The following is a 15659-nucleotide window of genomic DNA, read 5'->3' as shown; positions in this document are numbered from 1 at the left end:
CATGACTTACTGGGCTGGCCAAAAAGTTCGTTCAGGAGTTTGGTATGCTCTTACGGAAAAACCCGAACTTTTTGGCCAGCCCAATATTTGGGGACATTGAGTGCAGTCTTGGCTTTGATTGCTAAATAGCACCAGCCTCTCTTTTGTCATGTCCACTCCAACTCGAATGACTCACTGTCACACCTACCAGGGTGCAGCTGTCATCCTGGCAAACATTCCCTCTGAAGGAGGAGGAACTTGGCTCCAGGAGGCTGGGGGGTGTGAAAGAGCAGTGTTAGCAGTGAGGGGGAGAAATTCCCGCTGTTTGGTGACTTCCTGTCTCTGTCTTGCATCTCTGGAAGATAACATTTGGTTCCAACTGAGATACGATCGGGTCTGGCCCGGTGGGGTGCCTTGCCTCGTGCACGCCCCCTGCATGCCATCCAGCTGAGCAAGGGGATTGAGCTTTCCCAGAGTGATGACTGAAAATTGGCCCTGGATCAGGCGACGGGTCCCCTGCTGACTTCAGAATGTAAAACTCTTACAAGGATAAATAAGTCAGTGCCATATTGTTACCTGATTTACAGATGCCTGTTTCCCCAGAGCAGTAGGGAACACTCCCTCTGAGGCACAGTCATGCACACGTGAACCTCACCTGGTTAAGTCATTAGGCACCGTGGCCAGCCCCTCCTGCTCTGACGGCCCCTGGGTGAAGGTCCAGAGTCTGGGTGAGATGTGAGGTTTACAGCTCTGGGAGGGATTCGGGGATCCTAATGGGAGGAATGACAGATGTGGCTGGCCAAGCCACCTGCGGGCCTTGTGAACGTGCATTTTTCTGACATATGTTCTGTTTGCAAAGCATTTGACCATACCGAGTTCTATGGGACACTAATATCACTCCCGTGGTAAAGGCAGGGATGCAGCAGGGAAAGAGGCTTGCCCGAGCACAGGGTGGCATTCTGTGGAGGAGTGGGAAAACACATGGCATAAAAAGGAACACAAAACGCAAAATAAAGAGAAACGCAAATGGACAGCAAGTCTGAAAAAATATTTAACCTCACCAGGAGCCAATTAAAGTCAAACAATCGTGTTTTACCTATAAAATTGAGAAAAATTATTTATAATAGAAAATTACCAGGGTGGGCAGAAAAGACACTCTATACACTGTTGGCAGCAGCATAAATTTAAATTTAATACTGAGACTCAAAAGTCAACATCCAAAAGCCAACCCATTTGGTAGGTTATTCAGCATCTTGTCATTTAGCCTAAGGAAAATATCAGGAATGTCCCCAAGGATTTAGGTACAGACATATTCATGTAGTGTTATTAGCAATGGCAAAATATTAGAAACAGCTTAAACATCCCCAAATAGAGAATTAGTTAAATTAATCATGGTAACTGCATGTGATGGAATATCAAACAGCAATATTTTTTTATTTTTTTGTGGTACGCTGGCCTCTCACTGCTGTGGCCTCTCCCGTTGCGGAGCACAGACTCCAGATGCGCAGGCTCAGCGGCCATGGCTCACGGGCCCAGCCGCTCCGCGGCATGTGGGATCTTCCTGGACCGGGGCACGAACCCGTGTCCCCTGCATCGGCAGGCGGACTCTCAACCACTGCGCCACCAGGGAAGCCCGAAACAGCAATATTTTTTAAATCATGTTTTTGAAATTACTTTTTTAATTGCATAGAAAAAAATGCTAATAAAAAAGTAAGATACCGTGGGATCCCAATTTTGTTGATAGAGATAGAGATATAAAGATAGACGTCTTTCTGTCTCTCTAATATATATGTAGATATTACATATGTGTATATACAGGAGATATATGTATATGAGAGAGATTTGTGTGGTATATATGTCATACATACACATATAGAGAGAGACACACTGAGAGAGACAGAGAAAGAGAAACAGATGGAGAAGAACAGAAACAAAGGGGAAAGAACCTAGTACTCCCACATGTAAGCAATAGCCTGAATCTTTCTGGCCACTTGGAGGCAGTTTGGAAAGTGTTCCTTACTATCTTCTCATAACCTATCTTAGTTTAAGAATAAGCCCATAATAAATGGTTGGGGCTTTGAAAGTTTGTTTGAAAAGATGATCTAGGTCTAGTCTGAGTGATTTGTGAATTACTTATGCACTAATATATATTTATTGATCACAAATCAGAGGATTTCAGACAGGGTCTGGGTCTTAGATTTCCTTAGTGGAGGGGTGGGGATCTCCGTCACCTGGAGTTCCCTCACATCACAAGGGGAAGGACAGCAGACTGTCAGTGTTTCCACAGCCCTTTAGAAACCCTGTGTTCTTGTAAGGAGGCTACAGAGGTGAACCCAAACCAGGACTTCCTTTGTCTTTTTCTGAAATTATATCAGTTCTGTTATACCTGTTGTTGGATCAGCCACACTGCAGCCAGTTAGATATGTCTTTGACTAATAAGAGAATTGGAAGATGAATTAAATGACAGTGAACAAACGACATTTGCTTGGTAGCTTGATGTGCAGAACTCTTCCAAAACGATGGGTCTCTTAAACAAAAGTAATAAAGAGGGTTGCCGATAGTGAAAAAGCATTAGAGCCAGACCTACACTTTCTCCACTGTGCCTTCCCTCCGGTCTAATCTTTCAGGAGCTCTGGAAGAAGTGCGGGTCTGGCTCAAATGTTGTCATGCATAAAGGGGATGATGACGACTTCCTCACAGAGGGGATGTGAGGATTCTATATAGAAACATAGCCCATGGAAATATGCACACCCTACGACCCAGCAATGCCACTCTCATGGAGATTTCCAACAGAAATGCTTACAGGTGTTCACCAAAAGGTACATAATACACTGCTCACAGCAGCACCATTTGTAACACCTCCAAACTGGCGACAACTCAGTGCCCATCAACAGTGGAACGGATAAGCAAATTGTGGTACATTCACACAAGGGAATCCTGTTTAGCCATGAGAACAAACAGCCTAGAACCGCAAGCCACAGCACTATGTTGAGTCGAGAAAGCCAGACATAAAATAACACAGGCTGTAGGACGCCATTTATAAAATGTACAGAAACGGGAAGAGATAATCTATGCTGTTAGAGATTTACCTTTGAGGATGTAGGGACTGGAAGGGAGCTTGCAGAGGGCCTTGGGGTGCTGGTAATATCCTGCTGTTTGATCTGTGGGATGGTTACACGGGTATGTTCGGTCTCAAACAAATTCATCAAACTCTCCACTTTGGATGTTGCAGATTTCTGTGTGTCTATTATACTTTAAGAGAAAGTTAAAAAGAAAACTAGCTTGGTGCCTGGCACAAAGTCATATTACTTGTTAACGTCATTGCTGTAAAGCTCTTACTTACTGGCAAAGCCCTAGGTCTGAGTCTAGATGAGGATGATGGTGAAATGAAGAAAAAGAGAAAGAAAGAACAGGGAAAGGACAAGAGGGATGTGGTGGGCAGACCCCCAAGGTGCCCCCAGCCCATGATCTCTGCTTCCTTGTGTCCATGCCCTTGTGTGACTCTCTCCCCTTGAGTGTGGGCAGGACCTGTGACTTGATTCTAACCAACAGACTATGACAAAGTTGATGGGATGTATGTGATTATGTCACACAAGATGTTAGCGCCCATCTTGCAGGAAACTCTCTCTCCTGGGCTGGCTGTGAGGAAACAGGTGGCCACACTGGGAATCCCCACATGGAAAACAGCCTGTAGGACCTGAGAGCAGCCTCCAACCAAGAGCCAGCAAAAAACAAGCTCTCAGTCCTACAACCTCAAGGAACTGAATGCTGCCAACAGACGTGTGAGCAGGGAAATGGATCCATCCCCAGTCGAGCCTCCAGAGGAGAGTGCAGCCCTGGGCAACATCTTGATGGCAGCATTATGAGACCCTAAGCAGAGGATTCAGCTAAACCTGCCTGGAGTCCTGACCGGCAGAAACTATGGGATAATAAATGGGTATTAAGCTGCTAAGTTTGTGGTAATTTGTTACACAGCAATACATAGTACAAGGGAGGGCAAACAGCCATGCACATGGTGGGTATAAAATATGTCTAATGACATGAATGGAAATTGTGACCCTACATTTCAGAGTATTTCTATTTAAGGTGACCCTGTGTTCTAGATGTCCCTCCTGTAATGGCTGGCCATTTGTCCCCCAGCAGGACTAAGCTTGGAGTCTGCCATCACTGAGGTCATCACTCAGACACACCTGGGCATGGATCTTGGCTCTACTGCCATTTGACCTTGGGAAAGTTCCTTAACACCTCTGAGTCTCAGTTTTTTTTGACTGATGGGGATAGTGATGTTTTGCCTGGCACAAGGCACACAACGAAGACTAGGTTTCTTCCTTCCTTGCGAAATGACATGTTACTGCACTCAGAAACAGAAGGTCAGACAGAGTGAGAGGAAGTCTGGAACATTCTGGGCCCACCTGAAGCAGACGAATGAAATTAAGCTACCACATGAAGAAATGGAGCAAGAGACCTTCTAGTTTCAGGCTTGGCGATCCCTCAGACAGAGGGCCCCCAAGCCAGGAGCTTCCATCCTGGGACAGTAGCACACACACACAGACCTCTACAATCAACTGCACCAACTCACACATACAGATCAATAGATCAGAGCAAGAGAGAAGGAAGCAGGCAGGGCAGTTTGCCAAAGACAGATTCTGTGCATGGGCTATTGAGCTGAATTTCTGGTCCAATAAATCAATCTGCCTTAAGAGAGCTCTTCCAAGTCCACGACTGTAATTGGAGCTACCTTCCTCACGGGCTGTTTGTTATGTTCAACGTCAGGTGACAAGTACAGGTCTTCAGAGTCACACATAGTCACTCTTCACCTGCCTCTGGAAAAACTCTGCAATATCTGGAGAATCGGCTAAGAGCTAGTCTGTCTGCAGGTGGTTGAAAAGTTGGGAGAAATAGGGTTGGCTTAACCCCTGATTTCTCTCCTTATTGGATCTCCAGGCCTCACTTCAACATTCTCACTAGGATGCCTCCCCTAAAACCAACATTAATTTGCTATTTGCTGAGTCTTGCTGTAGCAGAGATACCTGGGCACCAGCCCAAAAAAGAATCAGATAATAATAACGGTTGCTGTTTATTGAGACCTGATTCGGTGCCAGCCAATGCACCAACCATGCATTTCACATGTGTTACTTCGTTTAAATCCACAACAAACCCGAGAGCCAATTCCACTGGGTGTCTGTTTTCACAGATGAAAAACAAGTCCAATGAAGTTAAATAGCTTTTGCCTAAGGTCATAAAGCTGGGAGTTGACACAGTCAAGATGAGAAGTGAGGTCTTTCTGACACCAAAAGCAGTTTCTAAGCAAGAAGCTACACTCTGGGTCTGACTAGTAGATAACTGGTTGTATCATCATCAAGTCTCACTCATTGTTGGCCTACTCATGTGAAGGGCTGTGCATGAATGTGAAGCAATAGTCCCTAGTCTCACAGTATCCACAGGGTACCGGGGGAAGGCAGAGAACACGCATGTAAGGATTATTAACGTCTCCAGTGCCATATGAACCTGTACTGAGCACACTAGTGGAATTTGATGGAGAGAGAGCTGCCTGTGGACAGGTAGGGTCAGGGAGTATTTCTTCCAGCAGAGGGGACCTGAGCTAGAGTGAGGTCACTCCAGACTTGATGGTTGAAAAGGATGAGGAGGGCATTCTAGTCCTCCAGAGTGCCACGCGGCAAAGGAGGTGGCAATGGGCAGAGAGCTCAGGAGCACACGATTGGCTGGGAAGAGGATTTGTGAAAAGCAATGATGGGAAATAGGCAGGACAGAAGGCTCAAGCCTGGCTGAAGGCTGATTTCATTCTACAGCCAACACGAGGTTTATTTGAGAAGACACCTGCGACTGTATACAACTTGGAAGGTGACCGGTCCCTTCGCTTGTTTAAGTGACCACATTCACATGTTGGCAGCGCCCCTCCAGGGCAAGCTTTGCGGCTGCCTTCTCTCGGCTTCTCCTAGGCACCCAAATGAGCTGTTCGGAGATGGAAGCGACTTAGGAGTGGGGCAGTGTCTCCAGAAGGCTAGAACCAGATCTTCAGACCATCACCCCCACTGTCTGCTCAGGCCAGGAGCTCGATATGGGGGTGTCCGCAGGGGGCCAGCCTGGATCCTTCTGTTCTCAGTAGAAGAGCCCTGTCACCAGCAACCTCAGTGCCAACAGTTCCTCGCTCACCCCTCCCACAAGAAAGGTGAAAGACCCTGGCCAGGGGACCTTTATTGTAGAAGCGTTACTGAGCAGACCCTGCTTTTTAGAGATGTTTGTAAAACCTGGTAAGTAACGGCCCGGGCAAGCTCTTTATTCTAAGAGCAGCCCGGACACCTTGGCCGTGAGCGCCTGCTTTGGGACTGTGCAGCTGACCTGCATTTCATCAAGGATGGAGACAGGTGAGAAACCCAGGGGCCGGGTTTGCGCTAGAGAAGGTGGAAAGTCATCTGCACACTGTATAAACTGGAGCAGCCCGCACTTGGAGTGGGGAAGAAGTTTAATAATAGTAAACAAACTTCCTTGGAAAGGGGTGACCTAAAGGGGAACCGGTTATTAGGGGAAAAAAAAAACACCACCACTGCTTTTATAGTAACCCTCCTCAGTCTATAACGAGAAAACCTCTCTTCGGTGTAAACAACCTCCTAACATGAGTCACCCCAAGACCAGCTCCCAACCCTCAGCCCAGGAAGCAGGGCACAGAGAAGCAGTCAGGTGTCAACTACAGGAGGCCTTCAGGGCAGGAAGCAAGGGGAGTTAGAATAGTAAATCAATTTCACATAAGTGGGATTAGCAGGTAAATAAATAGCAGTGCCACTGCTCAGCTGCCTGGAATGCTGTCTGTCCCTTGCCAGGAGACAGAAAAACCTTAACGGCTGAGCAGGAGCCAGGTCACAGCACTGTCGCCTACCCGCGCTTAAGGACACCTCCTCTGGAAATGTAAGGCAGAGAAATGTTTGTGTTTGAAAAGACATTCCAAGTTGGAAAGAGATGTACGTGGGGGGAAAGCAGCCTCCCATCCATGGTTCGGCCACCTTTTATGGTGGCCATGATGCCCCATGAGCCAATGGAACCCTAAATGCAACCTAAACAGTGGCAGAGGGGTCGCCCAGGGCTTGGGGTGAATCGGGGGCAGTGCGTTCTAAGGACGGACCCATCAGGAGCTTCCATTCCAGGCTCAGTATGTGTTGGTTTTATTTTTAAATTGTCAACCTCTTGTTTGTTTGTTTGAGCTTCTTAAGGCTTCTGCTCCTTTCACAGTTTGAGAGCGGCCTCTGCTCAGGCAAGTGGAGTGGTCGGTTCTCCGGGACCCTGGGGACTACGGGGCACAGGGTTTGAGGTATGTCAGGCCAGCTAGGTTCCTCATCTGCAAAGTCGGGTTAGTCAGACTTCACAGAGTTGCTGCGAGGACTAAAGTAAATTAAGTTAGAAGCAAAAAGCCCCAAATCTGAGCTCTGCCATGCTGAAGGTGTACACGTCAATTAATAGCAGCTCCCTTCCCCCCACCCCTGCCTCCCATAATACAGAGGATCTGTACTGGACACTATCTAAGGAGTCTCTCAGTATCAAAATCTTCCTAAGGTGGTGAGAATCACCCTCCCTTGAGGTAGTTCTCAGTCAGGACCTCTAGGGATACTTCACGAGGCTGTGGTCCTCACTCTGCCTTTGCCTAGAACCTTGAGCTAAATCAAGGTGGATCTGCAACCCGAGGCTGCAGAGGGGAGGCGGCAGGGAGGAACATTCTTCTGAGTCCTTTAACCAGGGGTTCCTAAACCTTTTCAACTATACCCACTTGGGCAGCTCCAAAGAACACCAACGTCCCACCTATTGATTCCATGCCTCTCCTGAGTTTGGTAATTAGGGGAATGAGCTTAAAGGGAAGGAGGCGAGAATCAGAGAGGAACCCAATGAATTTGTTGCACTGAACTTGTTGAACATGTGACATCAGACTCACTACCCATTTGTATTAAAAGAGAAGAGCCTGACATACACTGGATTTTACATCGTGAGTGAACGGCCTCTGGTCTCAAAAACAACCCTACTTAGATGTATTACACTAATCTAAATTGTGAGATGCAAGTTAGAATAGAATAGCATAAATCCACAGGCAGGCAAGACACCAAGGAAGTGTGCCTACACTAGAGTGTGGCCAATGGTGCCAGGTTGCCCAGATTTTCCCAGTTTTAGCACTGAAAATTCCACATCCTGGCGAAACCCTCAGTCCTGACCAGACTGGGATGGCTGGCTGTTCACTCTACCATACAAGCAAACTGTGAGGGATTGTGCGTCTGTCTCCTTTAGCAACTGGGATCTATAAGGGATTATTTACTAAACTACAATTCATTTATATCCACGTCTGAATGGTGGACTATTTTATAGGACCAAAATACCCACTCTAGGACAAACCAAAATCTCTCATCAGACTAAAATGGAAAATGAGGGCACAAAACCAATAGTGACTTATAAATAAAAAGTATGAATAGCAGCTATTGGAAACCACAACAACTCAAAATGAATGCCAAACAACTAACCAAAAAGCATCCTTCCAAAAACTGGAGGAATTCCACCTGTGTATAGCCTGGAATAACAAACTTGAGTCCTTGGTGAACCCTGCAAACACTAATTTTAGCTTATGAATACCAAATTCTTGAGGGTTGCTGTCAAGCAGCCTTTAATTGTACATGAGAAGGAAAGTGTATGAGTCGCCTGCAGGCACCAGGAGAAAGACTGGCGTTCCTGGGTCACTAACAGTCATCAAAACAACACTTAGTTCCCACCAGTGTCATGGCCAACGCCTTCACAGGCACTGCATTAACTCATTTCATAAATGAGAAAACTAAGACCCAGGGAAACTAAATGACGTTTCAAAGCTATGATTGTCATAGAGACCCCAAAAAGATTTTCTGAGTATTATAGAGGTGTGTTAGAGAGCAGAGTTGTAGGGTTTTCAGGTACTTAATCTGTCCTGTTTAATCACTCCCTCCAGATACATCTAAATACTGAAAGAGGATTGATTCAGTCGGTCCCCAAAAAGATATGTTGTGGTTCTAACCCCCAGGATCTGTGAATGTGACCTTGTTGGGAAATAGAGTCTGTGAAGATGTAATCCAGTTAAGACACAGTCATCAGGGTGTGTCCTAATCCAGTATGACAGGTGTCCTTATAGGAAGAGGTAGAATGAGACACACACACAGGAGAACACCATGTGAAGGCACCGACACAGAGGGAAGATGGCCATGTGAAGACAGAGACCTGAGAGATGCTGCCACCAGCCAAGGAACACCTGGGGCTACGAGAAGCAAGAGGCAAGGGAGGATCCTCCCCTAGAAGCTTCAAAGGGGGTACAGCCCTGCCCACACTTTGATTTCCAACTTCTAGCCTCCAGGACTGTGAGGGAATACATTTCTGTTGTTTTAAGCCACTTGGTTTGTGGTACTTAGTCGCAGCTGCTCCAGGAAACTCATACAAGACCTCTAAGTGGCTCTCAGCCCTCAGGGGCTGGGTATCTGGGGAACAAAAGAGGGAGGGACAGTTCCTAATCCGTGTCTCCACTGTGTCTTCCCTGTCTCTGTGACAGCAACATCAGAGTGCTTTGGAGTCTCCCTCCCTGGGGGGGTGGGCACACAGCTCAGGCACGGAGAGGGTGGATGATGTCTGGGCAGCAGGAGGGTGGGGGGCCCTGGCAGGCACGCTCCCTTGCTCACTGAGGGTGCTGTTCTTGGTCGAGTGCTTCCAGGAGGACCCCTTGACAATTTCCTGTCCACACGCCATTTGGCAAGGGCGCTGGATTCGATGAGCCATCCTGCCCTTCTCTGTTTTTTTCTAGGACAAAAGCAAATTGCTCATCAGATTACTGGGGGAGGGGCTACCTCTGTGGAAACTAAGAAGATTGCACATTATTTTGATTTCAGGTTTAATATCTTACAAAGCAACATACAGACTTGGTTGGGTTACAAACTGCTCTGTGATCTGACTGCCCGTGAGCTTCCACCCAGAGGAAAGAGGAAGCTTCCCAGGGCCAGGATGGTATCAGCCAGTGCAAAGTCGATGGTTATAAACATTCACCAGACACAAGTATTATTCTAATTTTATAAAATAAATGTACTTACATATGTATCTGTATATGAAAATACCTGGAAAGGAAACACCAAATGCTATCTATCCAGGGTAGAATTACGAATGTTTTAATCTACTTTTATCACTTTTCTAATATTGCTACAATAAACTCTAATGGAAGGGAAGTTGTAATAAAACTAACAAAAGGAAAGCCACCCATAGCTACAGCTCTTGAGCACAAATGCCGTTATTATTTTATTGCCTGATGGACAGCTGAAAACATGCAGAGAGCGATAATGATGTAAGTACACATAATACGTAACGTTAACCCTTTCTTACTCTGTAAAGGAATAAAGAGAGCTTTTTCCAGTGAAGCACCTTTTTTCCTAGCTGGAAACACATTATCCTGTGGTTTCACTTGAAGTCATCACAAGCATCTCCCATGTTGTTCTGAACCCTTCATTCTTAGTAAGATTTAATAGGTGCATAACAGTCCCCTAAGTGTATAAACCTTCATTTACTTAGTCCCTATAATTGGACATTTTAATTTTAGGTTTGGAATTTTAAAATTAGGAATTTTGTGTTTCACTTCTAACATCAAAAATTCAGAGCGCCAGAGAATTTACAGGTTGTATTATGTCTTTTAATCCCTTTGGTTTATTTTTATTAATAAGCAGTAATTTACTCTGTAACTCTCTGTGGCTCATATGCATGTGTTTATTTATGTCTCATCAAAGTGTTATCCCCCTTTCTTTAAATTACAACTTTTTAAATGTCTCCAGCATTTTGTGTCCCAGGATACACTTTGATTTGCCCTCCCCTGTGGGATGGCAACTTCCCTTCTGCTGAAGCTGAAAGAGGGTTTGCAGAAGCTGCTTTAGAGCTGAGATTCTCCTAACATGCTGGTCCATGAAGTCGGCTGCACCTGGTCTGAGGGAGGTGGGGCTCTGCTGGTCAGCCACCGCCCTGTGCTCCCACCAACACTCACGATCTGGAAATCAGCCGAGTTGCAGCTTTGGTGGTTTGACGGAAGCTTGGGTTTGGGCCTGTTTTGCCCCATACCAGCCGGGTGGCATTCTTGCCACTATTTTGCACTTTGCTACTAGTCTTGTTGGAATGAAAGTGATTTTGAATATCAGTTGATATTGAGTAAAAGAATACTATTTCTGCCACCATGCCTCCACTTTCCTGAAACCCCAGGGCTATTTTCAACTTGAATCCTGCCCTTCCTTCACCCATATGACTCCCCTGCCTTTCTGCAAGGAGGCAGATATGTGACATATGTCACTCTTCATCCCATGCCTGTGGCCAAATCACCGAGTGGTCACTACATTTTTTCCGGCAAAGCCTGGATGCAGCGCTGGTTGGCAAGACACCTGAGGAAGAAAACTGTGTGATCCTTGGACTCAGTGATGTTTCGTGTCTCTTCCAATGATGATATTCTATGAACCTCTATCCACATCTTTCCACTTTCACCTTTCTAATTTAAAATCTGGATTGTGTAGGATTGCAATCAGAACACAAGAAGTCTCTGCAGTGACACAAGTCCTTGTGTGGGGAATCCTGGTGCAGGGAGCGGAGCCTCCCGGGACCGTGCAGTGTGAAGCAGGAACAGCCTGGAAGCTGGAGGAAGAAGATCTGTGAGTGGCACGCTGACAATAAACCCAAACCAGGTGAAACAGGGACATTTCCTTAACTGCACCTGGCTAAGGATTTTCACCAATCCTTGGTGAGGAGTGAGTGGAAATTAATATCAGAATCCCACTGTATATCTGTACTTCACAGTATATAGTTATGCTTGTTTACTTTACAGTAAGCCGTCTAAGATTCTCGTTCCAGAGTGAAGATTCAGACCGTCTCAAATAATTCTTTTGCTGTCTTTAGAAGTCCTATAGTAAAAACGTTATTGGATATCATTATAATTATAAATCTGTAATGGAGGGTCCCACAGGTGACTGACCCAACAAGATTGCAACTCCCAAATTGAGACAACGAGGTTAACAGAACCCTTTCCAGATTGCTGCTTTAATGATGCTTACTTTAGAACCAGGGGTACCACATGTTACAGCAGCGTCAGAGGGCTTATCCGTGCAGGCATGGCCTGCATTTATTGAGCCCTTACGATGGGGTGGGCGTGTGCTGGGTGTTAGGGATACAGACGAAAATAAAACAGAGACCATAACCTCAGGAAGCCTCTGGGAAGTAAATAAGCAATAAAAATGTGAGTGGGAATAGGATTTTAAAGAAGAGAGGGTCCGGAATAGTCACTAAGGGACAAGGATATGGAAGACAATGAGAAATTAATAAAAAGACTATGTTAGACCAAGCCCATCTTGTGACAGACCAGGTCCATGGAACCTGTATGAAACATTTAGAATAAAGAGATGAGAGAGCTGCTTTCTGTTTCATGCTCCGAGGGCATAAATAGCACAAGCAGTGAGATTCCAGAGGATCTGGATGGTTTTGAACATCAAGATGTCAGGTGGCAAGTGTCCTGTAGTGCGTGCAGATGGCTTAAAGTGGGGCATGTAAGCGAGGAGCGGAATTCACATCCCGCTGGAGTGGGGGAGATGAAGCTATTAAGGAACAACGATTGAAATGTTCATCTTGGAGCACAGCTGCAGGAAACACGGCCAGCGAGATACAGGTAGGCGATGGAAGAGGGAGTGTTTTATCAGCTTCCATCCTTGCGTGATGCCAACCTGTGAGAGGCGAGGAAGGGAGTCTGGAGGCAACCCAGCTTTGTCAATGCTCAGCCTCAAGAAGCTTAATTGCCAGGAAGCTTTCGCAGTTGGGGGTCTCAGTAAAGGAGACAGAGCTTAAAACAGAGCTGTTACATATATATGGAATTTAAGAAAAAAAAAATGTCATGAAGAACCTAGGGGTAAGACAGGAATAAAGACACAGACCTACTGGAGAACGGACTTGAGGTTATGGGGAGGGGGAAGGGTGAGCTGTGACAGGGCGAGAGAGAGTCATGGACATATACACACTAACAAACGTAGTAAGGTAGATAGCTAGTGGGAAGCAGCCGCATGGCACAGGGATATTGGCTCGGTGCTTTGTGACCGCCTGGAGGGGTGGGATAGGGAGGGTGGGAGGGAGGGAGACGCAAGAGGGAAGACATATGGGAACATGTGTACATGTATAACTGATTCACTTTGTTATAAAGCAGAAACTAACACACCATTGTAAAGCAATTATACCCCAATAAAGATGTTAAAAAAAAAAAACAAAAAAACAGAGCTGTTAAAATTACTGGTGGAATTTATAACTCTACCCTCAAGCCATTTGGCCTTGGGATGTGTGACGGCATCTAGTGGAGCCTCACCTATTCATAGAGCTTGACCTTGAGAAGAATCGGAAAGCCTAGATGACTGCCCTCTAAGCTCCCATCCTCCACTCCTCAAACCTCCCCTCAGGTACTGTGGTTTCCAGCTGCATTTCCTGCCTCTGTCCACTTATTCAAGCAGCCTGGCCTCACTTGATAATAATGAAAATTATAGCATGCCTCTTTGTATCTGTATATAGCTCACAGCTTACAAACTCTGACAATTTTTATTTCATTTGATAGAACGACATGTAGACGGAGGCAGAGTACATGTTATTATCTCCCCATTTTACAGCAGAACAAACTGAGGCTCAGAGAGTACATAGGTGTTTTCTCAGAGGCTCATAACAGGTAAGTAGTGCTAGATGTCCAACTCAAGTCATTTGACCATAAAGACCACTGCATTATGAGTGGTCTTTATAAGACAGTGTGTCTACACAGTTGATTGTAAGTCGCTGATTGGTCTACCACCTTATAGCTGGACCTTATGTTTTTGGATGAGGACTACTTCCTGAGAGAAGAAATGCTCCCCCCCGCAGCAGCCAGGTTTGGAGAATGTAGGGGCCCAGCCCCCCTTTCCTAGATAGAAAGAGATGGTGGTAATGATGGCGGCCATGCCAATGTCATGAATAAGACTCAACCTGCAGGGCCCTGCCCCAGCCCTAATCCAGTTTGCGGTGGCCAGAATCTTCGTCCCCAACACCTAGAAAGTTTTGGCATAGTAGTCATTTGTCGTTTGGGCACTCAGCATCCATTTCCCCTTCATTTGCTAACAGCGTGTAGAGAGTTAGATGTCTCCCCTGCACTGTGTGTCATCTTGGGGCTCTTCTCTTTCCTGGCCTAAGGTACACAAGTAGTCCTAGTACAACCAATCAGGCTCTCTCCTGACAATTGCTCCAAGTGAGACAGAAATTGTGGGAGCGAATTTGTTCCAGGGACAGAGCCCCAAGGCAGCTATCATTAATTAGTTTCTCCTGCCCAGACCCCAGTACGCTCTGGTTCCTGTCCTTTTCGAAGCCCTGTTCTTGGACCCGCCACTGGATTCTGAAAGCCACCTGGTGCCCCTCTAATAAAATCCTTTCCCATCTAAGCTAGATGTCAGTTTCTGTCGCTTGCAACTAGAGACAAACACCACCCCCGTCTCTTCCCTATTTCCTCCTTCTCCTCTGTCTCCCTCTTAGGGGAAGGAGAGTAGCGTAAAGGGAAGAGCCATAGCATCAAAGTAAAAATCTGAGTTTGCATCTAATCTATGCCAAGGCCTCGACTTAACATCAAATTAGCAGTGATTTCCATGCACACAGGACACTTTTAGTGGTGCTTTTATCAATAGATCATGAGACATGGGGTCAATTAAAAATAGCTTCTAAGATAAGTAAGAATAAGGAAGGAATTCGTAAAGCTGAGGGTAAAGCTGTTTATCCTGGGGGGAGACACGGAACCAGAGCAGGTTCCACAGTCCTCCCTCCATCTGTAAGGGGAGCTTTGTCCTAGATAGTGTGGGAGAAAAGAGGACGGGCCCAGAAATATTCTCTACAAAGAAGAGTAAACATTCTGGGGACCCTGGGCACCAAGTGAGACAACCATCCCTTTTCACCTGGGATAAAGAGGACACTGAGTTGGTGAGCGCACTGAGGGTGAAGTCGGCAATTCCCGCAACATCAGCTGGTCCGGCTCAGAAGGTGTGACAGCCCTTTCCTGTTATGCATCATCTCCCACTTCACACTGCACGTGCAAAGAGGGGTCATGGGGCTGTGCGTGGGCCTCCCTGCGTTACCCAGAGGAATGTGTGTGTGTCCCCCCAGCCTCCCCAGGGGGCTGTAATTAGGCTTCAGGAAGTCAACAGGCGGCTAAAATATCATGGGTTGACTCAGGCTTTTGAAATGTGGAGGCAAAGCCCCAGGCTGCTTTGCTTCAGCCCCGCCCGTTTTGGTTGCTTGGAGCAGCTCCTGCTCTGTGCTCAGCGCCCTGAGTCTCCTTCCGTCAAACTTGAAAGCAGCATTTTTGGGGTGTTTTTAAAAAATGTTTTGGTCTTAGATGATGATTAAGCATTGACTTGGCTCCATCCACGCAGCTTCCACCAGACCTGGAGGCAGGAGCCTCTCCTGCGGGAACGGCAGAAGTTCCAGTGGGGTGCCCTGACCGGCCCCACCTTTGTTTGGAGCCAGAATTCAGCTCAGATCTCTCGTCCAGCAAGTGATTTGAGTGTCTGTTCAGATGCCTGTGCCCAAATGAGCTTTACAGGGTGGGCCACATCCGTAGGCCTCCTGGGATTTTCTATCAGGTGAGAGCTGTCTGAACTAGGCCCTCT

This window comes from Orcinus orca, chromosome 14, assembly GCF_937001465.1.
Source record: "Orcinus orca chromosome 14, mOrcOrc1.1, whole genome shotgun sequence".
Lineage (NCBI taxonomy): Eukaryota > Metazoa > Chordata > Mammalia > Artiodactyla > Delphinidae > Orcinus > Orcinus orca.
The sequence above is the reverse complement of the archived record's forward strand: the minus strand, read 5'-3'. Positions refer to the sequence as shown.